This window comes from Macaca nemestrina, chromosome 5, assembly GCF_043159975.1.
Source record: "Macaca nemestrina isolate mMacNem1 chromosome 5, mMacNem.hap1, whole genome shotgun sequence".
Classification (NCBI taxonomy): domain Eukaryota; kingdom Metazoa; phylum Chordata; class Mammalia; order Primates; family Cercopithecidae; genus Macaca; species Macaca nemestrina.
Window position 1 is genome coordinate 27,183,085 of NC_092129.1, and position 27,113 is coordinate 27,210,197.

General features: G+C 37.3%; 1 protein-coding gene across 4 annotated transcripts in view; it reads left to right on the forward strand.

Annotated features, from left to right (window-relative positions):
* Positions 1 to 27,113, forward strand: part of LOC105465531 (cAMP-dependent protein kinase inhibitor beta) — a 248,641-nt gene that overhangs the window by 75,852 nt on the left and 145,676 nt on the right. The window lies entirely within an intron of this gene.

Below are 27,113 nucleotides of genomic sequence, written 5' to 3' on the forward strand. Positions count from 1 at the left end.
CTTCTTTTCTTTGTTCCAGTCATTGAGATAAATACATACAGATAGAGAAACAACAATCTCTGTGAAAAGCACTCTATTAGTTATGAACTATGTGCTGAGGGTAACCTAGAGATTGGACTGATCCACTAGTTTGGGGGAATAAGAAAATCAGAAAATAAAGGATATTTGAGTTGAATCTCAAGGATTAATTGAGTAATCCACGAGAAGCAGAGGAGGAAAGTCATTTCCAGCAGAAGGACCAGGATGTGCAAAGACTGGAAATTAAGAAAACACACAATCTATTCTAGGAAACTTGAGGAATCCATCCTGACTTGAGAATAAGCTGCAGGTGTTAGAGCCAAGGCCATAGAAACAGTTGGAAGTAATATTTGAAGGAACTTTTTGGCTATGAGTTGTTTCCTTTCTATCTTATAGACAGCAGAGAGACATTGGAACTTCATATATTGTGGCAAGGATAATTGAGAAAACTCAACATTTAAATTGAATTAAATAAGGTATAAAATGCTAAAATCAAGGAAAAAATAGAAGATAAAAGTCACACAGAGCTAGGGCTGAATGCAGCATTCTCTCTTTGATGTGGAGGGGATAATCTCATATCCTAATTTTTTAGTTTCCTATCCTGCAGGCCTTCTTTTTCTTTTCAAATTGCCGTTAGGATGTTAGCCTTTGATTCTATTTCTTATCTTAGTGTTCTGCTTTCTTTCAAAACATTACTTGATGGCTGGTTTGAAAATCCTGTTTACTGTCATTTAGCTCTTCTTTATTAGTTTTGATACTTGTGAAAAGGCTAATCTTATTATAACATGTAAGAGAAAAACACTAACTTGGAAATGAAAAGATGTGTATAATACAGAAATATCACAAAATTCAGGGGTTTGCCACGTTGGTGAAACTTAGGGTGGTCTAGTGGTTTGGGGCATTTAGACCTATATCTTTAAAGAAGAAGGATGATATGGTCTGGCTCTGTGTGCCCACCCAAATCTCATCTTGAATTGTAATCCAAATTTTAATCCCCATGTGTTGGGGTAGGCACCTTGTGGAGGTGATTAGATCATGGGGGTGGTTCCTCCACGCTCTTCTCATGATAGTGAATGATAGTGATAGATGGCTTTATAAGGGGCTTTTCCTGCCTTTGCTCAGCACTTCGTCCTGCTGCTATGTGAAGAAGGATTTGTTTGCTTCCCCTTCCATCATAATTGTAAGTTTTCTGAGGCCTCCCCAGTCTTTGACTGTGAGTCAATTAAACCTCTTTCCTTTATAAATTACCCAGTCTTTGGTATGTCTTTATTAGCAGCATGAGAACAGACTAATACAAAGGACAAGTTACTGCATCTGGCCCCTTCTAACACAAAAAGGGGGCACAACACCTTGTCAACCTCTTTGAATTTTTAGAAACAACACACTTCTTATTTGGACATGCTATTCTGATCTATGTACCTAGTGTCTCTAAAGACTGCCAATTTTGAGTAGGACCAGAACAAGAGAAGGCTCTGTATGAGGTCCATCCATGCTCCCATACAAGCTGCTCTACAACTTGGGCCATTTGAATGAGGAGATCTGCGGGTGCCTCAAGTGTCAAAGGTAGACAGGGATGCTGTATGGAACCTCTGGCAGGTCCCTACAAGTGAATCCTAGCACAGAGCTTTAATACTTTTGGAGCAAAACTTTGTCTCCTCTGCAGAAAACTCTCCTCCTTTTGAAAACCAGCTTCAGGCTTGCTACTGGGCAAGCCACAAGTAACTGAAAGCTTGACAATTATCTACTAAGTGACTAAGCCACATGTGCTACCTATCACAAACTGTTTTGCACCAAGCCAAAACAATGGATATGTATAACAACACTCGATTGTCAAATGAAAGTAATATGTACAAAACCAAGCTCAGCCAAGCATTGTGGCTCACGCCTGTAATCCCAGCACTTTGGGAGGCCGAGGTAGGTGGATTACTTGAGGTCAGAAGTTTGAGACCAGTCTGGCCAACATGGTGAAATCCTGTCTCTCCTAAAAGTACAAAAGAAATAGTCAATTGTGGTGGTGGGCACCTGTAGTCTCAGTTACTCAGAAGGCTGAGGTATGAGAATTGCTTGAACCCAGGAGGCATAGCTTGCAGTGAGCTGAGATGGCTGCACTCCAGCATGGGCAACCAAGAAAAACTTCATTAACAAACAAACAAACAAACAAACAAACAAAAAAAAAAAAAAAAAAACAGGCTCAAGCAGATCTTGAAGGTAACAAGTTAGTGCATGAGCAAATGTCATAGATGTTCATGGCCCATATTTCTGCCTCATTGCTTCTTTCAACTCAACCGATACCTGTAGTCTCATGGGGAGCTCCCTATAATCAACTAAGGGAGAACAAAATTTGGAGTCTGCTTGATATGACCAGGAGAGGATTGTTTTGAATTGTTCTGTGTCAACTTGGTTAAGCTGAGAACCATATTTCCCAGAATCCTTTTCCCTGTAAGATTGTAAGTTAAAGCTGACCAAAAGAGAACTTGTGTAAGATTTGGAAGGCACACATGTGAAACAGCAGCCTTTACTTTCTGGAAGTCTTTATGGCCAAAGTGACAAAACCAAGGAGCTCTTCTTCCCAACTCTTGGCCCTGGCAATTAAGAGCAGTCCAGGTTCAACAACAGATGCTTGTCTGTAAATCGACAGAAGCCACAGATAGCTTCTCAAAGACCTCTCATTAGCTTACCTCTAACAGAATCACTTGGTGGCTAGATGTGCTGTCCTCAGATTTACCTGCAATCATTGACTTTTTGACTTGCACCATTGCTTAGGGAGGATCCTACTCCTTCTTTGATCTTCCTACTCTCCCTTTGGATTTGCAGTTACCTAGCTCCTCCCACAACTGGGTAAGGTCTGATTCTTACTATGTATCCCTTGCACTTACAGTGACCCTACTTCCATGACTGGACCATAATATGCCCTCCAAGTTCCTGACTCTTTTTGGAAATCATCATAATGTTAACACAAGAGGTGAATAACCAAGTGAATTTTAAGAAATTCTGAAGTCCTATTTCTTAGGACTCTATGTTTCAAAAACACATACTAAACTTACTGAAGCAGAAAGGTGAATTTATTGGCTCAAATTGCTGAGAAGTGCAGGTTGTATTTGTAGGCTTTAGTCATGGCTGAATTTAGATACACACACAATGTTATCAAGTCTCATGCTTCTCGGCTCTGATTTCTTGGCTGGTTTCATTCTCAGAAGCTCTGTAAGTGGTAACAAAGACAAATATTGGCAGTTCCAAGCTTATATTCTACCATCTTAGTAATGCCAGTGGATTAAGAATATTCTTTCCTCAATAGGTTTAGCAAGTCTTCAAGCTGATTTGGTTCACGTACCTTGAGTCATATGTTCACCTCTTAAGCAGCACTTATGGATTCTGCTAGTGAAAGGTATAGTCAGAATATCCCCAAGAACTATGGCAGCCCATCCAAACCTCAAACATTGGAAATAGAGAAGTCTATAAGAAAAAATGGGCTTCCTTTGTCAAGATGTTTGATAAGTAAAATCTACATATCTCCATTATATCATCCTTAGTTGTATAGTAAATACATAAACTTTCTTTTAATTCATATATCTTCAACATTCCCTTTAGTACATACATTGCTTCTGTGTAATATAATAAAACTACTTCATACACAAGAAAAACCCACAGTTACCTGCTATTTTTTCAAATTTTATTTTTTAACCAATTGATTAATATATATTTTATTCCATAAGTTATTGGGGGTACAGGTGGTATTTGGTTACATGAGTAAGCTCTTTAGTGGTGATTTGTGAGATTTTGGTGCACCCATCACCCGAGCAGTATACACTGCACCATATTTATAGTCTTTTATCCCTCGCCTCCCTCCCATTCTTCCCCACACGTCCCCAAAGTTCATTGTATCATTCTTATGCCTTTGTGTCCTCCTAGCTTAGCTCCCACATATTGGTGAGAATGTATAATATTTGTTTTTCCATTCCTGAGTTACTTCACTTAGAATAATAGTCTCCAAACTCATCCAATCACTGCAAATGCTGTTAGTTCATTCCTTTTTATGGCTGCATAGTATTCTCTCAAACATATATGACAAAGGACTGATATCCAGAATCTACAATGAACTCAAACAAATCAGTAAGAAAAAAAATCCCATCAAAAAGTGGGCTAAAGACATGAATAGACAACTCTCAAAATAAGATATACAAATGGCCAACAAATATATATAAATATATAATATATGATATATTATATATATATATGCCACTTTCCCCACTTTATGTTTTTGTCTGCTTTGTCAAAGATCAGTTGACTGTGAGTATTTGGGTTTATTTCTGGCTTCTATATTCTGTTCCATTGGTCTATGTGACTATTTCTATACCAGTATCATGCTGTTTTGGTGACTATGGCCTTATAATATAGTTTGAAATCAGGTGGTGTGATGCCTCCAGATTTGGTCTTTTTGCTTAGTCTTGCTTTGGCTATGTGGGCTCTTTTTTGTTCCCTATGAATTTTAGAATTTTTTTTCTAATTCTGCAAAGAATGATGGTGGTATTTTGATGGGGGTTGCATTGAATTTGTAGATTGCTTTTGGTACTGTGGTACTATGGTCATTTTCACAATATTGATTCTACCCATCCATGAGCATGAGATGTGTTTCCATTTGTTTGTGTCATCTATGATTTCTTTCAACAATGTTTTGTAGTTTTTCTTGTAGAGGTCTTTAGACTCCTTGGTTAGGTATATTCCTAAGAATTTTATTTTTATTTGTTGGCAACTATTGTAAAAGGGGTTGCGTTCTTGATTTGGTTCTCCATTTGGTTGCTGTTCATGTACAGAAGAGCTACTAATTTGTGTACGTTAATCTTGTATTTGGAAACTTTGCTGAATTCTTTCATCGGTTCTAGGAGCTTTCTGGAGGAATCCTTAGGGTTTTCAAGGTAAACGATCATATCATCAGCAAATAGTGACGGTTTGACTTTCTGTTTACTGATTCGGATGCCCTTTATTTCTTTCTCTTGTCTGATTGCTCTGGCTAGGACTTCCAGTACTATGTTGAAGAGGAGTGGTGAGAGTGAGCATCGTTGTCTTGTTCCAGTTATCAGAGAGAGTGCTTTCAATTTTTCCCCATTCAGTATTATGTTGGCTGCGGGTTTGTCAAAAATGGCTTTTATTACACTAACGTATGTCCCTTGTATGCCTATTTTGCTGAGAGTTTCAGTCACAAGAGATGTTGGATTTTGGCGAATGCTTTTTTGCATCTATTGAGATCATCATGTGATTTTTGTTTTCAATTCTGTTAATGTGGTATATCACACTTATTGACTTGCATATGTTAAGCCATCCCTGCATCCCTGGCATGAAACCCACTTGATCATGGTGGATTGTCTTTTTGATGTGTCGTTGGTTAGCTACTATTTTATTAAGGATTTTAGCATCAGAGTTCATCATGGATATCAGTCTGTAGTTTTCTTTTTCGGTTATGTCCTTTCCTGATTTTGGTATTAGGGTGATGCTGGCTACATGAAATGAATTAGGGAAGGTTCTTTCTTTCTCTATCTTGTGGAATAGTGTCAAAGGGGTTGGTACCAATTCTTTTTTGAATGTTTGGTAGAATTCTGCTGTGAATATGTCTGGTCCTGGACTTCTTTTGGTTGGTAATTTTTAAATTACCATTTTAATCTCGCTGGTTGTTATTGGTCTGTTCAGGGTATCTAATTCTTCCTGATTTAAGCTAAGATGGTTGTATTTTTCCAGGAATTTATTTATCTCTTCTAGGTTTTCTAGTTTATGTTCATAAAGGTGTTCATAGTAGCCTTGAAAAATCTTTTGTATTTCAGTAGTGTCAGTTGTAATATCTTCTGTTTCATTTCTTAGTGAGGTTATTTGGATTTTCTCTCTCCTTTTCTTGGTTAATCTTACTAATGGCCAATTAATTTTATTTATCTTTTCAAAGAACCAGCTTTTTGTTTCATTTATCTTTTTATTTTTATTTTTACTTTTTTGTTTCTATTTCATTTAGTTCTGCTCTGATCTTGGTAATTTCCTTTCTTCTGCTGGGCCTGGGTTTGGATTGTTCTTGTTTCTCTAGTTCCTTGAGGTGTGACCTTAGAATGTCAGTTTGTGCACTTTCAGTCTTTTTGATGTAGATGCTTAGGGCTATGTACTTTCCTCTTAGCATGGCCTTTGCTGTATCCCAGAGGTTTTGATAGGTTGTGCCATTATTGTCATTCAGTTTGAAGAATTTTTTAATTTCCATTTTGATTTTGTTTTTGACCCAATGCTCATTCAGGAGCAGGTTATTTAATTTCCATGTATTTGCATGGTTCTGAAGGTTCCTTCTGGCATTGATTTTCAGTTTTATTCCACTGTGGTCTGAGAGAGTGCTTGATATAATTTTAATTTTCTTAAATTTTTAAAATTTATTGAGTCTCATTTTTGACCTATCACATGATCTAGCTTGGATAAATTTCCATGTGCTATTGAGTAGAATATGCATTCTGAGGTTGTGTTGCTATCTCATTTCTTAGGTCTATGGTAATTTTTTATAAACTTGGGAGCCCCAGTGTTTGGTGCATATATGTTTATGATTGTAATATTTTCCTGTTGGACAAGGCCTTTTACCATTATATGCTGTCCCTCTTTGTCTTTTTAACTGCTGTTGCTTTAAAGTTTGTTCTGTCTGATATAAGAAGAGCTACCCCTGCTCACTTTTGGTGTCCATTTGCATGAAATGCCCTTTTCCACCCCTTTACTTTAAGTTTATGTGCGTCCTTATGTGTTAGGTGAGTCTGCTGAAGGCAGCAGGTAGTTGGTTGGTGAGTTCTTACCCATTCTGTGGTTCTGTATCATTCAAGAGGAGATTTTGGCCAATTACATTCAATGTTAGTATTGAAATGTGAGGTACCCTTGTGTTCATCATGCTCTTTGTTGCCTGCATACTTTGGTTTGTTTCTTTTTTTGTTTTTACTTTTTAACTTGTATTTTTGCTGTATAGTTCCTGTGTGATTTATGCTTTGAAGAGGTTCTGTCTTGATGTGTTTCCAGGATTAGTTTCAAGATTTAGAGCTCTTTTAGCAGTTCTCGTAGTGGTGGCAAATTCTCTCAGCATTTGTTTGTCTGAAAATGACTGTATCTTTCCTTCATATATGAAGCTGTATCTTTCCTTCATATATGAAGCTTAGTTTTGCTGGATTCAAAATGCTTGGCTGATAATTATTTTGTTTGAGGAGGCTGAAGATAGGGCTCCAGTCCCTTCTAGCTTGTTGGGTTTCTGCTGAGAAATCTGCTGTTAATCTCATAGGTTTTCCTTTATAGGTTACTTGGTGCTTTGTCTCACAGCTCTTAAGATTTTTTTCCTTCATCTTAACTTTGGATAACCTGATGACAATGTGCCTAGGCAAAGATGTTTTGTGATGAATTTTCCAGGTGTTCTTTGTGCTTCTTGTATTTGGATGTCTAGGTCTCTAGCAAGACTAGAGAAGTCTTCCTCAGTCTTTCCCTCAAATATGTTTTCCATGCTTTTGGAATTCTCTTCTTCCGCAGGAGAACGCCAGTTACCCTTAAGTTTGGTTGTTTAACGTAATCCCCGACTTCTTGGAGACTTTGTTCATATTTTCTTATTCTTTTTTCTTTGTCTTTGTTGGATTGGGTTAATTAGAAGGCTTTGTCTTCAAGCTCTGAATTTCTTTATTCAATTTGTTCAATTCTATTGCTGATACTTTCTAGAGCATTTCGCATTTCTAAAAGTGTGTCCAAAGTTTCCTGAATTTTTGATTGTTTTTTTCTTTAAGCTATATAGTTCCTTGAATATTTCTCGCTTCACTTCTTGTATCGTTTTTTTTTTTTCCTTGCATTGGGCTTCATCTTTCTCTAGTCTCTCCCTGATTAGCTTAATAACTAATCTCCTGGATGCTTTTTCAGGTAAATCAGGGATTTCTTCTTGGTTTGGATACATTGCTGGTGCACTACTGTGATTTTTGGGGGGTGTTGAAGAGCTTTCCTTGGTGATATTACCAGGGTTGGTTTTCTGGTTCCTTCTCATTTAGGTAGGCTCTGTCAGAGGGAAGGTTTAGTGCTGAAGGCTGTTGTTCAAATTATTTTATCCCACAGGGTGTTCCCTTGATGTAGTACTTTCATCCTTTTCCTGTGGATGTGGCTTCCTGTGACCCAAACTACAGTGATTGTTGTCTCTCTTCTGGGTCTAGCCACCCAGTGAGTCTACCTGGCTCTGGGCTGGTACTGGGGGTTGTCTGCACATAGTCCTGTGATGTGAACTGTCCTTGGGTCTCTCAGCCGTGTGTCTCAGTGGCTGTTCTGGTGGCAGTGGCAGGGGGTGCAATGGACTCCATGAGGGTTCTTACCTTTGGTGGTTTAATGCTCTATTTTTGTGCTGGTTGGCCTTCTGCCAGGTGGTGGCGCTTTCCAGAAAGCATCAACTGTAGGAGTATAGAGAGGGACTGGTGGTGGGTGGGGTCCTAGAACTCCCAAGATTAATACCCCTTGTCTTCTGCTACCAGGGTGGGTAGGGAAGGAACATCAGGTCGGGGCAGGGCTAGGCATGTCTGAGCTCAGGCTCTCCTTGGGTAGGTATTGCTGCAACTGCTGTAGGGGATAGGAGTGAGATTCCTAGGTCACTGGAGTTGTGTACCTAGGAAGATTATGGCTGCCTCTGCTGAGTCGTGCAGGTTGTCAGGGAAGTGGGGGAAAGCCAGCAGTCACAGGCCTCACCCAACCCCCACGCAAACCAAAGGGCCAGTCTCACTCCCACGGTTCCCCCGACAACAGCCCCAAGTCTGTTTCCAGACAGAGGGCATTACGGGCTTGAAATCTCCTGCCTCCCAGCTGTGAGAGAAAAGGGCTTGGTTCTTCCCTTGCTGGTGGAGTCTGCACACCAGATTTGCGTGCCTTCCTCCGAGTTCTGGCAAGGAGGCTTCTCACCCTGTTCATATTATTACAAAGTTCAGCTAGAGATTTCCTTCTCCCTAAGTAGTTTTACCCTCACTTGGCTCTCTAAATTGGCTCAGCTCCAGGTAAGGTCAGAAACTTCTCCCACAAACAGACCTTCAACTTTTCAAGTGGATGTGTGTGTTGGGGAGAGGAGGGTCTCCTTTTCCCACTTCTGCAGTTGGGCAGTCACAGTTTCTGAAAGAGCAGTCCACTTCCTTTAGAGGGTCTGTGGGTCCTCTTGGGATTACTGGTTTTTTCTTGCACTCAATCTGGAGCTAAAATTCACAATGTGACTTTCTGCAAGCTGCTGTGTCCGGAGCTGCATTTTAGTCCTGCCTCCCGTCTGCCATGATGATCCTAGAATTCCGTCTCCTCTCTAAAAGGTACAAAGCATACACATTTACTCAATGTACCTCTAGCAAGATCTTTGCTCTCTGCTTGTCTGTCAGTCTTAAAGGTAGCTTCTCATACTTGAGCAGTCTATGACAAAGTGGTATATTTGTTTAAGCACCTACGATATAACATAATAGACAAAGCAAATAAAATATAAAATTTAATAAAATTTTCACACAGAAATGAGAAAAGCGAGAAATTAATAAACAGTGATTTTACTCATCAGAGTTTGCAAATTCTTTCTGCATGGAAGGGTGCTGAGCTCCTTGGTCAGCCAATCTGTATCATGGAGGATTTTATTTAACAGTTTGATATTCTTAAGTAAATTACCTGATATTTGCTATTGACATTGGGAAGGACCCTTTTTTGGTGGCTGCTGTGGGTTGGGGATCTACTTCCCATTGGTGAAATTTTGGTGGTGTAGGAAATGCTTAGGAATTGGGTATTTCCAAGCATTGGCTGCCAGTGTTGGGGTTTCTCTGGAATAAAAAATTTCTTGAAACCTTGGGAGGCATGCAGCTAATTTGTATTTAGTTAATGATATAGACTAGTTGCTGGAAACTGAGACCATGTTGAGCATAGTCTTAAGAGAAGTGTGAGTTTGCGGTTTCTGTTTCTTAGTATTAGACCTCAATGGCTTACCTATATTTTAACTTTTAGCTTAATGGTTTGTAAGTGGCACATAATAATTAGTTGGGATTGGAAGTGATAGCTAATTCTCCTCATACTTTTAGGTAGCAGGACACGGACTCTTTTTTTACTGCCTTTTAATTAAGATAACTAAATTGGAGTTACTGTCATTTTTACCTACAATATCACAACTAACACCTTCTGGCAGAAAATACCACTCAAAGTTCTTGGGAAGTTCCTGGAGATCATATCATAGCTTCCCCTAGATTCTATTCTTATTTTCAATGCTCTTGTCAGGCTCTCTGAGTATCCTTTGCACTAATTTTTTCTCGGGGTAAAGATTTTGCCTTTTTTGGCCGGGAACGGTGGCTCACGCCTGTAATCCCAGCACTTTGGGAGGCCAAGGCGGGCAGATCACGAGGTCAGGAGATCGAGACCACAGTGAAACCCCATCTCTACTAAAAATACAAAAAAATTAGTCAGGCGTGGTGGCAGGCACCTGTAGTCTCAGCTACTCAGGAGGATAAAGCAGGAGAATGGCGTGAACCCAGGAGGCAGAGCTTGCAGTGAGCCGAGATCGTGCCACTGCACTCCAGCCTGGGTGACAGGCTGGAGTGTTTTTTGAAGTATTTTTTTGAAGACTCTGTTTCAAAAAAAAAAAAAAAAAAAAAAAAGGTTTTGACTTTTTTGATTTTTAAAGCTCATGGCTATTTGAATCTCAGCTGGCTCAAGATTGTTAGATGCAGACATAAATGAAGGTTGTATTTTCTTCTGTCTTTACTTTTAAACAGGTAAGCTTGAGAGAATTGGCTAAGATATTCCAGTATCCTGACATTTTTCTACCAAGTTCCTTAAAGTTATAGTCTCAGTAGACACATGAGTCTAACAGTATGACAGGTAACAGTTTAACAGTTTAACCATCTACTTTTCTACTGTATAGCATGAATAGACTACTCTATAGCTACTGTAAAAGAATACTAACTGCCCTGTTGTCTACCTCAACTTGGCCAACTCAACTTTTCAAGATTTTCCAGGAACAACAACTGCTTCCATATTAGCAAAGATGTTTTTAGGTGAAAATGACAGCAATCCAATTTTAATTTGAAGAAAAAGGTATGAATTGGTTCACAAATCTGAAAAGGCCAAGGGTAGCCTGAGGCATGGCCAGATCTGAATTTGTGAGTGCTTTAATGACATCATCACATATCTGTCTCTTACCACTTTTACCTCTGTTTTCCTTTGTCTTTTCTTTACTCTTAGGCAACATCTTTTATGAGCTGACAAACTATGACTGTAAGTGACTTCAGGTTTTTCATCTTCTAACAGTTTAGTACCCCCACTGGAAGAAGCTATTTTTTTAAGTACTGAGCTGACTTTGATTTGCCTTACTTGGGTCATGTGCCTAACCCTGTACTAATCATTGTGTTTTGTACTTTTAGTATACAGGCTTGGGTCCACCACCTGCCCTTGAAGATGAGGGATAAGGAAAAGAAATAAAAAAAGAAATTCATGTATTACAAAAGGAGTGTTGAACAAGCAAACACAACCAGTGTTCATCACTGTCATGAGGAACACTGGGCCAGGAGTCAGAAGAAATATAGTCTGATCCCAGTTCCATTACTTTCTAGCCATTTGGCCCTTTCTGAGCCTAGTTTTATTATCTGTAAAATAAGTACATTAATACTGAACTCAATTATTCCACAAGATTTTTGTAATAACAGGTGAGGTTTTATATATAGCCTCAAAACTTATATATAGATAATAGATATTATTATTAAAATATTTTTGAATGATCTTTATACTAATGCTTATGTTCCTTTAAAATACATTATTTTCATCCTAAAAATAATATAACTAAAAATAATATAATAATATAGGCCTACTCCCAGAAAATCATATTACTATTTTGAAATATTTCCTCCCTCCCTCTCTCCCTTTCCTCCCTCCCTCCTTCTTTCCTTCCTTCTTTCCTTCCTTCCTTCCTTCTCTTTATCCCCCTGCACAAACATTTTCTCATATAACATTATAATCTTCATAATTCTCAACTTTAATAACAAAATTTCATCCAGCAAGCATACGTAACTTTCCTAACCATTCTTATATTGTTGGATATTTAGAATATTTATTATTTTTAACATTATAAATAATGCTGCAATGAATGTACACATAATTGTTTTCATGGAGTTCCCCTTGGTAGGAACATTTCTTTTTGTAAATTAGAGACAAGGTCTCACTTTGTCACCCAGGCTGCAGTGCAATTGCAAGATCCTAGCTCACTGCAGCCTTGAACTCTTGGCTCTTGATATATAGTGTCAAATGTCTTTCCAAAATAATTGTGGCAATTTACAATGTCCTTAGAAATATATAGAGGTAGAAATTTCAGTAGGCTGTCACCAGCTGTGGTAGATGCTGCCCTTGTCCTGCTCATATTTCTCAGACTATACCATTCTAGTCTACTCAGGTGACTCCCAATTGCTGATGCCTGTTACTTCTGTTGCTAGAGTTTTTCTGATATGCAGAAGGCATTTCTCTCCAAGTGTGTGCTGCAAGTCAGAAATGCTAGGAAATTAACATGCCTTGGGAGCAGTCCTCAAATAGTGGCTGGTAAGAGTTGGTGAAAAGATACCCTTTGAAGTGTGTGCTTTATGCTGATCCACAGAATCAAGCTCTATTCACTCACAGTAGTAGCTGGTTTCATAATGCACTCTTGATTGGCTGTTTTCTGTTCCTTGTTTCTATTCCCCAATCCTTTGCCATGGTTCCCTGTATTGTGCAGATAAACTACCTACACTTAAAGCTTCATCTCAGAGTCAGCTTCCGGAGCAACCCAAAATAAAACACCAGCATTAGTTATCTTCACTCAATTTTTATATTAGCTAATTTAATAGAAAATGAGTTATCAATTATTTGTAGCAACATAGGTAAATCTGAAATACTATTAAATGAAAGAAGCAACCTTCGACGAATTTATAAGTAGAGCAGTATTCATAAAAGAACTCTTATAAAACAACATAGGCAAAATAATGTATACATGTAAAACAATGAGATATATGCAAAAATTTTCATAAGTGCGAAACGATATAAAATATGTAACAAAACATACCAATTGAGCATGTATGAAAATAATAAAGCCAAATTCAGAATTACAATAACCTCTAGCGAGACGGAGGTGACTGTAGTTAGGAATGTCATTGGGAGGGTTATATAAGGAGGCTTCAATTGTATTAGTAATGTTTTATTGTTTAAAGTTGCATTGCAGTTCTGTATAGCTATATCATCCCATGTCCTTTTTTTTGTATGCCTGAAATATGTTATTATTAACATTATTAATTAAAAAATGTGAAACAAAATGTAAAGAAAATTCATCAATATTTGTAAAAAAAGATTAATCTAATGGCCAAATAAAAATAACTTTACAAGTACAAAAGTGAAAAATCAAAAAGTCTGACAGAATTAATTATAAAAGTTGTACATTTTTGTATGTCAAAAAACGAATTACTTTTTTTCTTCTTTATGCTTTTTGGTATTTGCCAAGTCTTTTATCAAAAACAGCGTTACATTCATAATAAAAAAATAGTTTCAAAGGTAATGTGATGAAAAGAGGCAAATTTAATTTAAAGTAAAAAAAGTACTGGCAATGTTTACTTGTTTAAAAAGATACATTCTGGACAGAATAGTGTGTAGAGATTCACATAATAAATTTCTTCCAAGAACCAGTGCAGAAATTTAACATAAAATCTGAAAGAATCCACACAGCCTTTGAAATGAGTGGCAAGCTGAAGCCTACTCCGTGAGACAGGTGAAAAACTGCTCAGTCCCCAGCGTGTGATAGAGGAGAGTCTGTCTCCAGAGGACACGTCCCCACCAGGGAATATGAAAATCCAGGTCTTGGGAGAAGACCTTAACCTCACCCAGAGTTGGAACAAATTGAGGGAGTGGTATGAAATACAGAAGTAGAAGCAGCAGCAGAAAGTGCCTTGCAAGCAATCCCAGTCTTCAGTGTGAACCCAGGAAAGCCATTACTGACTATATCTCACAAGAGCTCTCAAAGAAGTCAACCAATGAGCTCACGGAGAGGTTGCAGGTGAAAGAAGCTTCAAGCTGAATTTTGTAATATAATCTTGAGTAGGAACAAACTCCCTTGACCAGAACCCAGGGTTGGAGGTGGGGAGCACAAGTGGGAACTGCACTGCAGACATGAGCACAGGAGTTGGGTGCCCAGCCTTGTGGAGAGATAGGGATGGGTGTGGCCAGAAACTGGAGGTTGCTATCTCTGTGGAAAGCTTATGGCCTCGGGCAGGACTGAGTTCTGTGTGCAGACTGCCTGGATCTAAGCTGTTAGTGGAGCACTGTGGGAGTGAGAGTGGCCTCACCAACTGTATGGGAGCTGGGTGAGGCTTACTGCTGCCTAATACTCCCCACTCCCTTTGCAAACTCTTCTGTGAACCAAAGGCAGTTATACTCCCCTGTGGAACTTTATCCCAGTAGCCTGAAACCCTTTCCTTGACCCTCACAGGGGCTGTGGCTAGCCCCACCCAAGGAGAGTCAGAGCACAGATCCACCTAACCCTATCCCCACCTGGCTGTGCCCCTCCACCCACCCTGATAGCTTAACACAATGAACATAAATTTTAAGGAGCTTTATAGCTCCACCCATTGCCTGCGAAACCAGAATACTTCCCCTGGGTAATTTAGGGCAAACTCAAATCCTACTGCTACTACCACAGCTGATGCTCTTTGAAAGTGCCACCTCTTGGCTGGAGGCTAACCAAAACAGTCCATTACAGCACCTCTAGGTAGAATAATACTGTGTCCAGAATGGAGAAAACGGCAGCATGACCTCAGCTGTACTCATCACCACTGCGTACAACACCCTGGCTAACCAAAGGTTCTGAGTGGCTCCATGTGACAAGTTCACAATAATTATTATAACCAGCCCTTGAGAAAGCCAGCACACTAAGCCTATCAACCAAGGAATCTCACAGAGTCTACGTCACTCCCCTACCACTTTCGTCAGAAATGGGGCTGGTATCCACTGCTGGGAGACTTGAAGACAGGTCACATCCCTGGATCCCTTGCAGACACTCCTCAGCACCAGTCTGGAGTCTGGTAACTCCACTAGGTGACTAGACCCAGAAGAGCAATAACAATTACTGTAGTCTAGCTCTCAGGAATTCCCATTCTTAAGGGAAGGGAGAGAGCACCACATCAAGGGAACACCCTGTGGGACAAAAGAATCTGAATGACAGTTCTTGAGTCCCAGATCTTTCCACTAATGGGAAGCTTCTTTCAGCAGAGACACAATTATAGTGCTGCTGTGCACCTCTATCCCAACAGGGAGGCAACCTCTCTGATTGTTAAGGGTCTTGGAGACGGTGTCCTTATTCCCACCAGTACACCACTGCAAACACAGCTGGGGCTTCTCCCACAGGAATGCAGTGTGGATGCACCTACAGACAGCTTTCCTAGAACAATTCAGGGTGATTGCATCCCCACAGGAAGAACACTCTCCAGGTCAGGCTTTCATGAGAGGCACAGTCACAATTCCTTTTTACTTGGAATATCAACATTCTTACAGACGAAAAGAGGAGCCTGTCTAACCTGAATAGCCAGAACACTGGGACAGAAATGAGGCTGGGAAGTGGATGCCTTCCCTGCTGGTCTGGCAGGGTAGCTGAGGAGCTCCCACCTTTCAACCTGATAAAATCTCAGTACATCCAATTGAGGGCTTCCCAGCCACCTTCAACAAGGCTGGGATGTCTGCCCACCATTGGGTATTACATCTACCCACCTACTTTATCTACAACCAGGGCCTACCCAGGGATAGCTCCCCTACTGTTCTGAAGCCTGGATCATCAACTCAGTAAATAAAACACTGGAAAAAAATTAAGTAAATAAAAAAGTGTAAACCATGGGAGAATGAGATAAGTTTCAAAAATCCTTGCCATTCCAACCCCATATGAGATAGTGAACTTGCCCACACACAGTGTACATAACTACCACAACAAGCATCTGGAAAAGCCAGTGCACAAAGGCCCTTTATAACTAAGGAAGTCATACAAAGTCTTTCCTGCTAAAAGCACCAAGAATTAAATTAGGCTACAATAAACTATAAACATTAAAGTCAGATTCCTAGGGGGAAAAAAGAAATTAAATAAAAACCACAGTCAAATAAAAAATACATTCAAGAACAATTTGAAGAAAAGTCTATGCAAATAAAAAGGAACCAGAAAAGTAATTCTGGTAATATGACAAAACAGGGTTCTATAACACTCGCAAAAGATCAAGCGAGCTTCCCAATAATTGCTCCAAACCAAGATGAAATCTTTGAAATACCAGATAAAGAAATCAGAAGGTTATTAAGCTGATCTAGGAAATAACCAGAGAAAGGTGAAAACCAACATAAATATTTTTTTTTAAACTCAGGATATGAATGAAAAAATTTCCAGAGAGATGGATATCATAAAGAAAAACCAATCAGAACTTCTGGAAATAAAAGACATACTTAGGGAAATTCAAAATGTAGTGAAAAGTTTCAGTATTAGACTAGAACAACTAGAATAATTTCAGAGCTTAAAGACAAGGCTTTTGAATTAACCCAATCAGACAAAGATAAAGAAAAAAATAATCAAAAAAAATAAACCAAGTCTCCAAGAAGTATGTGATTATGTAAGCTGGCCAAACCTAAGAATAATTGATGTTCCTGAGGGGGAAGAGAAGTCTAAGAGTTTGGAAAACTTATTTTAAAGAATAATTGAGGAAAACTTTCCTCGCCTTGCTAGATATACAGATATCAAAATACAAGAAGTTCAGACTCCTGGGAAATTCCTTGGCAAAAAGATCATCACCAAAGTACACGGTCATTAAGCTATCTAAAGTCAACACGAAGAAAAGAATTTTAGTAGCTGTGAGACAAAAGCATCAGGTAACCTATAAAAGAAAAACTATCAGACTAACAACAACTTTCTCAGCAGAAACCTTACAAGCCAGAAGGGATTGGGGTCCTATCTTTACCCTCTTTAAACAAAACAATTGTCAGCCAAGAATTTTGCATTCTGCAAAACTAAGCTTTATAAATGGAGAGATAAAATCTTTTTCAAACAAACAAATGTTAAGGAAATTTTCCACTACCAAACCAGCACTACAATAAAAGCTAAATGGAGTTCCATATCCTGAAACAAAACCTTGATCTATATCAAAATGGAAACTCCTTAAAGCATAAATCTCACAGGGCCTATAAAACATTAACATAATGAAGAAAAAGTATCTAGGTAAAAACTAATATGATGAATAGAACAGTATTTCACATCTTAATATTCGTGTTGAATGTAAATAGCCTAAATGCTTCACTTGGAAAGATACAGAATGGCAGAATGGGTTAAAAAAAACACTAACCAAATATCTACTGTCTTCAAGAGGCTCACCTAATACCTAAGGACTCACATAAACTCAAGGTAAAGGGGTGGAAGAAGGTATTCTACACAAATGGAAACCAAAAGCAAGCAGGAGTCACTATTCTTACATTAGACAAAACAGACTTTAAAAAAATACAATAAAAAAGACAAAGAAGGCCATTATATAATAACAAAACGATTAGTTCAACAAGAAGATATTACAATGCTAAATTTATATGCACCTAACACAGGAGCTCCAAGATTTATAAAACAATTACTGCTAGATCTAAAAGCAACCCACCCTCAAAACTATACAAATACATGGAAATTAAATAATCTGCACTTGAATAATTTTTGGGTTAATAATGAAATTAAGATGGAAATTGAAAATTATTGAAAATGAATAATAAAAGTGATACAACGGATCAAAGCCTCTGAGATACAGCAAAATAGTACTGAATGGAAAGCTCATAGCATTAAATGCCTACATCAAAAAGTCTGAAAGAGAAAAAACAGACAACCTAATGTTACACCTCAAGGAACTAGAGAAACAATAACAAAGCAAATCCAAATGTAGCAGAAGAAAAGAAAAAAACAAAGATGAGAGCAGAACTAAATGAAATTGAAATCAAAAAAATAAAAAAGATAAATGAAACAAAAAGCTGGTTCTTTGAAAAGATAAACAAAATTGATAAACTATTGGTGAGATTAAGCAAGAAAAGAAGAGAGAACATCCAAAAAAGCTGAATTAGAAATGAAACTGGTGATATTACAACTGATACTACAGAAATAAAAAAAATCATTCAAGACTAGTATGAACACCTTTATACACACAAACTAGAAAATCTAGAGGAAATGGATAAATTCCTGGAAACATGTAATTATCCTAGATTAAATCAGGAAGAAATAGAAACCATGAACAGACCAATAACAAGCAGCAAGATTAAATCAATAATGAAAAAATTGCCAACACAGAAAATTTCAGGACCAGATGGATTCACAGCTGAATTCTACCAGATATTCAAAGAAGAGTTGGTATCAATTCTACTGAAACTATTCCAAAAGATTTTAAAAAAGAGGGAATCCTCCCTAAGTTATTCTGAAGCCAGTATAATGCTAATACCAAAACTAGGAAAGGACACAAGAAAAAAAAGAAAACTGCAAACCAATATCTCTGATAAACATAGATGCAAAATCTCAACAAAATATCAGCTAACTGAATCCAAAAGCATATCCAAAAGATAATACATCATGATTGACTGGGCGTAGTGGTTCATGCCTGTAATCTTATCACTTAAGCTCAGAAGGTTAAAACCTCCCTGGACAACATGGTAAGACCCCATCTCTACAAAAAAATACAAAAATTAGCTGGTGGTGCACACATGTACTCCCAGCTACTCAGGAGGCTGAGGCAGGAATATCACTTGAGCCCACAGGGCAAAGGTTGCAGTAAGCTGAGATTGTGCCACTGTCCTCCAGCTTAGGAAACAGAGTGAGACTCTGTCTCAAAAAAAAAAAAAAAAAAAAAAAAGAAGAAGAAGAAGAAGAAAAGATAATACATCATGATCAAATGATCAAATGTGTTTTATCTCAGGGATGCAGGGATGATTCAACATATGCAAGTCAATATATGTGATACATCACTTAAACAGAATTAAAAACATAAAACTGTATGATTATCTCAATAGATGCAGAAAAAAGCATTTGACAAAATGCAGCATCCCTTTGTGATAAAACCCTCAGCAAAATAGGCATACAAAGGATTTACCTCAAAGTAATAAAAGTAACATATTACAAATCCATAGCCAACATCATACTGAATGGGGAAAAGTTGAAAGAATTCCCCCTGAGAACTGGAACAAGACAAGGATGCACACTTTCACCACTTCTATGCAACATAGTACTGAAAATTTTAGCCAGAGCAGTCAGACAAGAGAAATAAATAAAGGGCATCCAAACTGGAAAAGAGAAAGTCAAACTATCTCTGTTCACCCATGATATTATCATATACCTAGAAAACCCCAAAGACTCATCCAAAAAGCTCCTACATTTGATAAACAAACTCAGTAAAGTCTCAGGTTACAAAATTAATGTACATAAATCAGTAGCACTGCTATACACTAAAAACAAAAAGCTGAGAATGAAATCAAGAACTCAATCCCTTTTACAACAGCTGTGAAAATAAAAATAAAAATAAAAAAATCTAGGAATATACTTAACCTAGTAGGTGAAAGATCACCTACACTGCTGAAAGAAATCATAGATGACACAAACAAATGGCAACACATCCCATGCTCATGGATGGGAAGAATCAATGTTGTGAAAATACCCAAATACCCAAAGCAATCTACAGATTCAATGCAATTCCCATCAAAATATCATCATCATTCTCCACAGAACTAGGAAAACAATCCTAGAATTAATATGTAATCAGAAAAGAGCCCACATAGCCACAGCAATGCTAAGCAAAAAGAACAAATCTGTAAGCATCACATTACCCAACTTTAAATTATACTACAAGGCCATAATTAGCAAAACAACATGGCACTGGTATAAATATAGGCACATAGACCAATGGAACAGCGTAGAGAACCCAGAAGTAAAGCCAAATACTTACAGCTAACTGATCTTCGACAAAGCATACAAAAACATAAACTGGGGAAAGGACACCCTATTCAATAAATGGTGCTGGGAAAACTGGCAAGAAAACTTCCACATGTGGAAGAATGAAACTAGATCCTCATCTCTCACCTTATACAAAAATCAACTCAAGATCAATCAAAGACTTAAATCTAAGACCTAAAATCGTAATAATTCTGGAAGATAACATCAGAAAACTCTTCTGGACTTTGGCTTAGGCAAGCAATTCATGATTAATATCCCCAAAGCAAATGCAACAAAGTGAAAAATAAGTAAGTGTGACCTAATTAAACTAAAAAGCTTCTGCACAGCAAAATAAATAATAAGTAGAGTAACAGACAACCCACAGAGTAGGAGAAAATATTCACGAACTATGCATCTGACAAAGAACTAGTATCCAGAATCTACAAGAAACTCAAACAAATCAGCAATAATAATAATTTAAAAAACCCATCAAAAAGCAGGGAAAGGACATGAGTAGACATTTTTCAAAAGAAGATACAGAAACAGCCAACAAACATATGAAAAAATGCTCACCATTGCTAATCATCAGGGAAATTTAAATTAAAACCACAATAAGCTATTACCTTACTCTTGCAAGAATGGCCATAATTAAAAAGTCAAAAAACAATAGATGTTGGCATGGATGTGGTGAAAATGAAACACTTTTATACTGCTGGTGGGAATGTAAATTAGTATAACCACTATGGAAAACAGTATGGAGATTCCTTAAATAACTAAAAGTAGAACTGTCATGCAGCAATATGTGGTAGATCCAGCAGTTCCACTACTGGGTATCTACCAAAAGGAAAATAAGTCATTATATGAAAAACAAACAAATAAACATGCACACTCATGTTTAAAGCAGCACAAATTGCAATTGCAAAGATATTAAACCAACCTAAAGTGCCCATTGATCAATGAGTGGATACAGAAAATGTGATATGTATACCCCATGGAATACTATTCAGCCATAAAAAAGAAATGAAATAATGACTTTTGCACCAGCTTGGATAGAGTGAGAGGCCATTATTCTAAGTGAAGTAACGCTGGAATGGGAAACCAAATATTGTATGCTCTCACTTATAAGTGGGAGCTAAACTACAAGGATGCAAAGGCATAAGAGTACTATAATGGACTTTGTGGACTCAGAGGGAAGAGTTGTGGGGGTAAAAGACTATATATTGGGTACAGTGTGTACTTGGGTGACAGGTGCACTAAAATCTCAGAACTTACCATTAAAGAACTTATCCGTGTAAGCAAAAACCACTTGCACCCCCAAAACGACTGAAATTTTAAAAAAAGAAACTACTGATACAGAAAACAACATGAATGAATCTCAAAAGCATTACTATAAATGCAAGAAGCCAGACACATGAGAGTACACACTACACAGTATCATTTATATGAAACTCTAGGAGAGAGAAATATAATCAATAATGATAAAAGAAGACCAGTTATTGCCTGGAACCAGGGATGGCACTGAAGGAAGAAGTAAAAGAAACCTTTTGAGATTATGGAAATGTCCTATAACTTGATGGTCGTGATGATTACATGGTGCTTTTAATTTGTCAAAACACGTTAAACCTTACACTTAAAATATATATTTTGGCCAGGCGCAGTGGCTCACGCCTGTAATCCCAGCACTTTGGAAGGCCGAGGTGGGCGGATCACGAGGTCAGGAGATCGAGACCATCCTGGCTAACACGGTGAAACCCCGTCTCTACTAAAAATACAAAAAATTAGCCGGGCGTGGTGGCGGGCAGTTGTACTCCCAGCTACTCGGGAGGCTGAGGCAAGAGAATGGCGTGAACCCGGGAGGCGGAGCTTGCAGTGAGCCGAGTTCGCGCCACTGCACTCCAGCCTGGGTGACAGAGTGAGACTCCGTCTCAAAAAAGTAAAAAAATAAAAAAATATATTTTATTTTGTATAATTATACCTCAATAAAGTTAATTTTAAAAAGAAAAAAGTAAAAGGAAATATTTAACATAGCACTACTTGATTTTGTTAGACATATGTATATTATCGCAGGTATTTTTAAATTAATTATGACTTGCTTGGCTTTGTGTGTAATTAAACAAATTGAAAACTATCAGAAGGAGAGAAAATAAAGGAAATAGATATGACATTTTAATATGGTGGATCTGAAGAATTTATAGACAGCCATCAGGTCTATCTCTAGCATTCATACATTTTTTTCATATATTAATTCATTAAACATTGTAACACTTGCAATGTGTTAGGGACTGTGGCAGACATGATGCCTCTGTCTTTAAGATTTTACAATACACTGGCAAGACAAACCATAATTACACTATAACATTATATATGGGGCTATATAAAAAATGCCATGGGTACATAAATGTTGGGGCCACTCATGACTTGATTTTGACATTTAGCCAAATAGTATTACATACAGATTTCAAATGAGAAATTCTAGAGAATAAAATTAGATTAAAACCTGACCTACATTACTTTTAAGTTAAACAAAAGTATGCGGAATCATTTTTCTTGGGATGAGGGAAGCAGGGTTGGAGAAATGCAAAGAAAAAGCAATTTATGGACCTTGAATTTGGATTCATTTTGTTTGTATATTTTTTTAGAAGTTTATAGCAATTCATTACACTGCTTTTCAAACAGATTTGATGAACATTTGTGATAAAGATGTCAGATTTGTGAGTTGTGAAATCAAGTCCAAATTAATCTTGAAAAAATAGTACCCATTTGTTGTCAATGTCAGTGAAAACAAGAAATACAGAAACCAGCACTGAGGGAAAATAAAATGACTTTATCTCATTTTATATGGGGAAGAAATACATTTGTTTAGAAAACATTAACTGGAGATAAACAGACAAGAGCATAGTTAGAGGAGTTTGTCTTTTTTGTAAAATGTAAGATAAAGGGGTAAAACTTAGTGGGCAGGAATTATTACAGCATAGTGTTAAAAGCGAGGAACAATCTGATTGATGAGAAATTAACAAATACTGTTTAAATTAGAAGGAAATGTAGATAGAAATGTCCAGGAAGATGGATTCTACTTTAAATGTGAGTAAAATGAGACTGGGAACCATGGCTAAAATTTAAATCCGGGTTCAACCAAAACATTTTCACAGGATTTGGAAAATAAGTTAGCATCATGTATGATGCTTCTGCTTCAAGTTATGTAAGTTTGCTACTTACATAAACAAAAAGGTGATATAGTTGTTTTTTTATTTTTTATTTTTATTTTTATTTTATTTAATTTTATTTTTTTACCTTTCCTTCTTGGTATCTTTCTAGCATTTTGAATTCTACATGTTCAAAATGGAGCTCATCAATTTCCCATGCAAAACTAATTTTCCTCTGGACTTACCTATTGTGATGAATTATAACACTATCTAGTCATCTAGATGCCAAAATGTTCTTTTGTCTTTTCAATTTCCTATATTAAATTATTTGCCTAGTTGTACAGGTTCCCTTTGTCTAAGCCATCTTTCCTTCCTTCCCATTTCCACAGTCACTACCCCGATCTTGGTCTCTGTTACTCCTTGCCTGGGCCCACAGAGCCTCTCTCACATTGTGCATGGTTAATGATGTTACTCTTGATAGCCAGGCCTAATTATATCACTTCCTGATATGGTGTGGCTGTGTCGCCACCCAAATCTCATCTTGAATTGTAGTCCCCACAATCTCCATGAGTCGTGGGAGGGACCTGGTGGAAGGTAAATGAATCATGGGGGCAGTTACCCTCCTGCTGCTGTTCTCATGATAGTGAGTTCTCACAAGATCTGATGGTTTCATAAAAGGCTTTTCCCTCTTTTGCTCCTTTTACTCCTTCCTGCCACCATGTAAAGAAGAACATGTTTGCTTTCCATTCTGCCAGGATTGCAAGTTTCCTGAGGCCTCCCCAGCCATGCTGAACTGTGAGTCTATTAAACTTCTTTCCTTTATAAATTACCCAGTCTTGGGTATGTGTTTATCAGCAGCTTGAGAATGGACTAGTACACTTCTCCGGCTCAAACCCTTTCAAGACTTCTCATGACTTCAGAATCTAGTCAGGAGTTCAAGGTTGACAAAATTTACCTACCACCTACTTTCCCAAGTTTGTTTTCGATGACTTCCTTATAGTCTTCTTGCATTCTAATAAAACTGACCTTTCCACTGGTGCCCTGACACAACAACTGCTTTTACATCGTCGTATCTTTGCATTTATGTTTGCTGTGCATGGAATATCCTCTCTTTCCTCCTCTACCCATATGCCCTAACCTATCTTCATCCCTCTGTAAAGATCTCTGGTACATCAAATTTTTAGGGGCTTTTCCCTTGTTTAAACTTTTACCATATTTTTTTTAATTTTTATGCTGCATCCTTTCTGTTACAAGAACATATAATTTTAATTATCTATACTACCTTATAGCCTTTTCCAGAGCAGGAATTTGTATATTACTCATATTTATGGCTCTTTAATCAATAATTAATAAAAAAGCAAAGTACTATTTTTTAAAATATCATGTATTTTATGATTCATTCAAATTTTAAAATTTGAGATGTATCAGTTCCTAATGAAAAGTACTACACAACAAAATGAAAATTATCCTCTAGTATTTTCTCTAGGCGCCATGTATCAAAATCAAGTTGTAAATAAAGAATATTTTTACTGCAAATAAAGCAGCCACCTCTTCAGTTTCAGCTTGGAGAAATCTGAATTATTCTCACACAAACAGCCACATAAATAAATTTTATCTGCACCTTGACACAATGTGTTTAACAAATGTCAATTAAACACAGCTGGTTTCTTCTCATTGAGAGAAATTAGGTGCACATAAAAGAAGACATTGTGTATAGATACATATTGTAATTAGCCTTGTTCTGAGATTATTAAAAACAGGTCTTAAAGTGCTTTCTATACAGCAAAATTAATACCTCTCATTTTAAATTTTTAAAGTAAAAAATTATTTTCAGTGAATGTATCCTGAAATTATTTAATCACTATTTTTATATTTGACCTGTGTTGCTAGTTTGATATATAAAAGTGTTTAAAATTTGTTTTTCTATCTTCAAAAAAAAAATAGAAAGTTCTATGTGAATGTAGTCAAATTCAAACATATTTGCTTGAGGATTCTTCTCTAGGCAGAAATGTTTCACGTGGAGTCTAAGCATGCAAACATTTTCTAACAATCTTAAATTATAAATTATAGAGAACAAATAAAGCTCTAGAAATTGGAGCTTGGTTGATTTTGATGGGAAACTGGGAGCTCTGGAAAATAATGCTGGCTTCTAATGATGTTATTTGTTTTCATCTATTATATTAAGTAAAGGTAATTGCTAAGCTTATTGCCCATTAGTATGTTATTCATTAAGTGAATTATTAAAATACATTTCTCCTATGTTATGCTTTTTCTCATTCTCTTCTTCTTCTGTGAGATTAACTGGCTTTTTCCTTACCATAATATTAAAGTGAATTGTTTGCCTGTGTAGGGTTTGCCCCACCTCAGATTGTAAAGCCTCCCTGAACACTAGGCTTTTCAGGCTGCTGAAACTTGGGGACTGGTATTGTCCTGTATCATATCTATATGCACTATACACTACAAGCAGCAGAAATTATATTATTTTGTCTTGTATCTTCTTAGTTCCCAGTATACCACCTTGCCCTCCCAACTTTTAAAAAAGATTGAATCTGTTTTAGTGAGCCTCAAGAATGAAATGTTAATGGATAAATGAAACAGTAAGCATTGTTTGTTTTTACCGGTTTGCACTGAATATCTTGTCTGACACAACCTGTGGTCAATCTGTTTCTTTTACACCCTCTAGAAAACATGTGAGTCGTAGTTGATGGGGAAACAGTCATTATCATCAATTCTTGTCTGGGCTACCACTGGGTGGATGGTGCAGATTCTACATTACAGACTGTAGCCTGCCAAATACCCCAGATCTTCCATCAATCACAGGCTGGAGATATACCTCGAGTCCCACCAGAGCCAGGGACCTTCAGTTATTGCACAGGTGGGATATCAACTCACTCTTCAAATAGCTCTAGTATTTTTGTGGAAATAAAAATTTACTGCATCACACTGTGATTTGGAAGAATTTAACCATTATACCACCATCGTCATTTTTCTACATAGAGGACAGAATAGATGTTTCAGGCAATTACTTGGTATTGCAATGTAAGGTTTCCTGGGAAATGCCGGTTTCAATACAGAGAATTTCCTCTTCCTTTATCAGTCATCTTGAAGTTGCTTTTGTTATAACATTTCTTTTACAATATAAGACTATCCTTTCCAACTTGACTTATGATTGTTAGTTATTATTAAAACTAGGCATTGTTAAGCAAGAAAAGCTGAAAAGAAAATAAGAAGTCATACAAATTACTTGGTCAGAGAGCCTCATAAAGGACTTAAATAGATTTGGAATGAAAAAATAGTAAGACTAGGTTAATTTAAATAACTTGCCATATAAATGTTGGAAAACAATTACCAACATCCCTAAAATTTTAACCATCAAGATCAAGGTTTAAAATGAATGCATTTTCTCTTACACAAACCTAAGCCTCCTTTCAATCTGCTTTGTTCTTTTAATTCTGTGATTTACCTAGGTGCATTTGCATTTATTGTATTTTTTTTCTGTTTTTCTTCCTTATGGTATCTTTATCTCCTTTGTGGGCAGGGGCCATTAAAAATCTTTAATTGTGCCAGATGTCTCTGGCTACTGAGTCAACATTAGCTGATTGAGCCATGAAGGTTGAGCTATGAGGATATTGCCATCTTTCTATCCATTACAAATATAAAGTTTGTTTTTTTTTTTCTAGCTTTCTATCTCTGTGGGCAAGTGTGGTCTGAATGGAAGGTGAGCAGTGAGTATAGGTGTGGGATACAACATCATTTTAACGTTTTAAAGTGTTTATGTCCTCTTACAAATTTATACTGCAGAGATGCTCTTTTGCCACTATGAGCCACATAACATGTGATGTACATTAGCAGTTACTTGAAAAACATTTGTGCTTCTTGATGATCGATGAGGACTTTGTAGTTGCTTATTTTTTTGTCATCCTTATGGAACTAACATGATAACAGTTACATCCTAATAGAAAAAAGTTAAAGTCCTAAAATCATCCAGGTCATTCTTAAGCAGGGCTGGA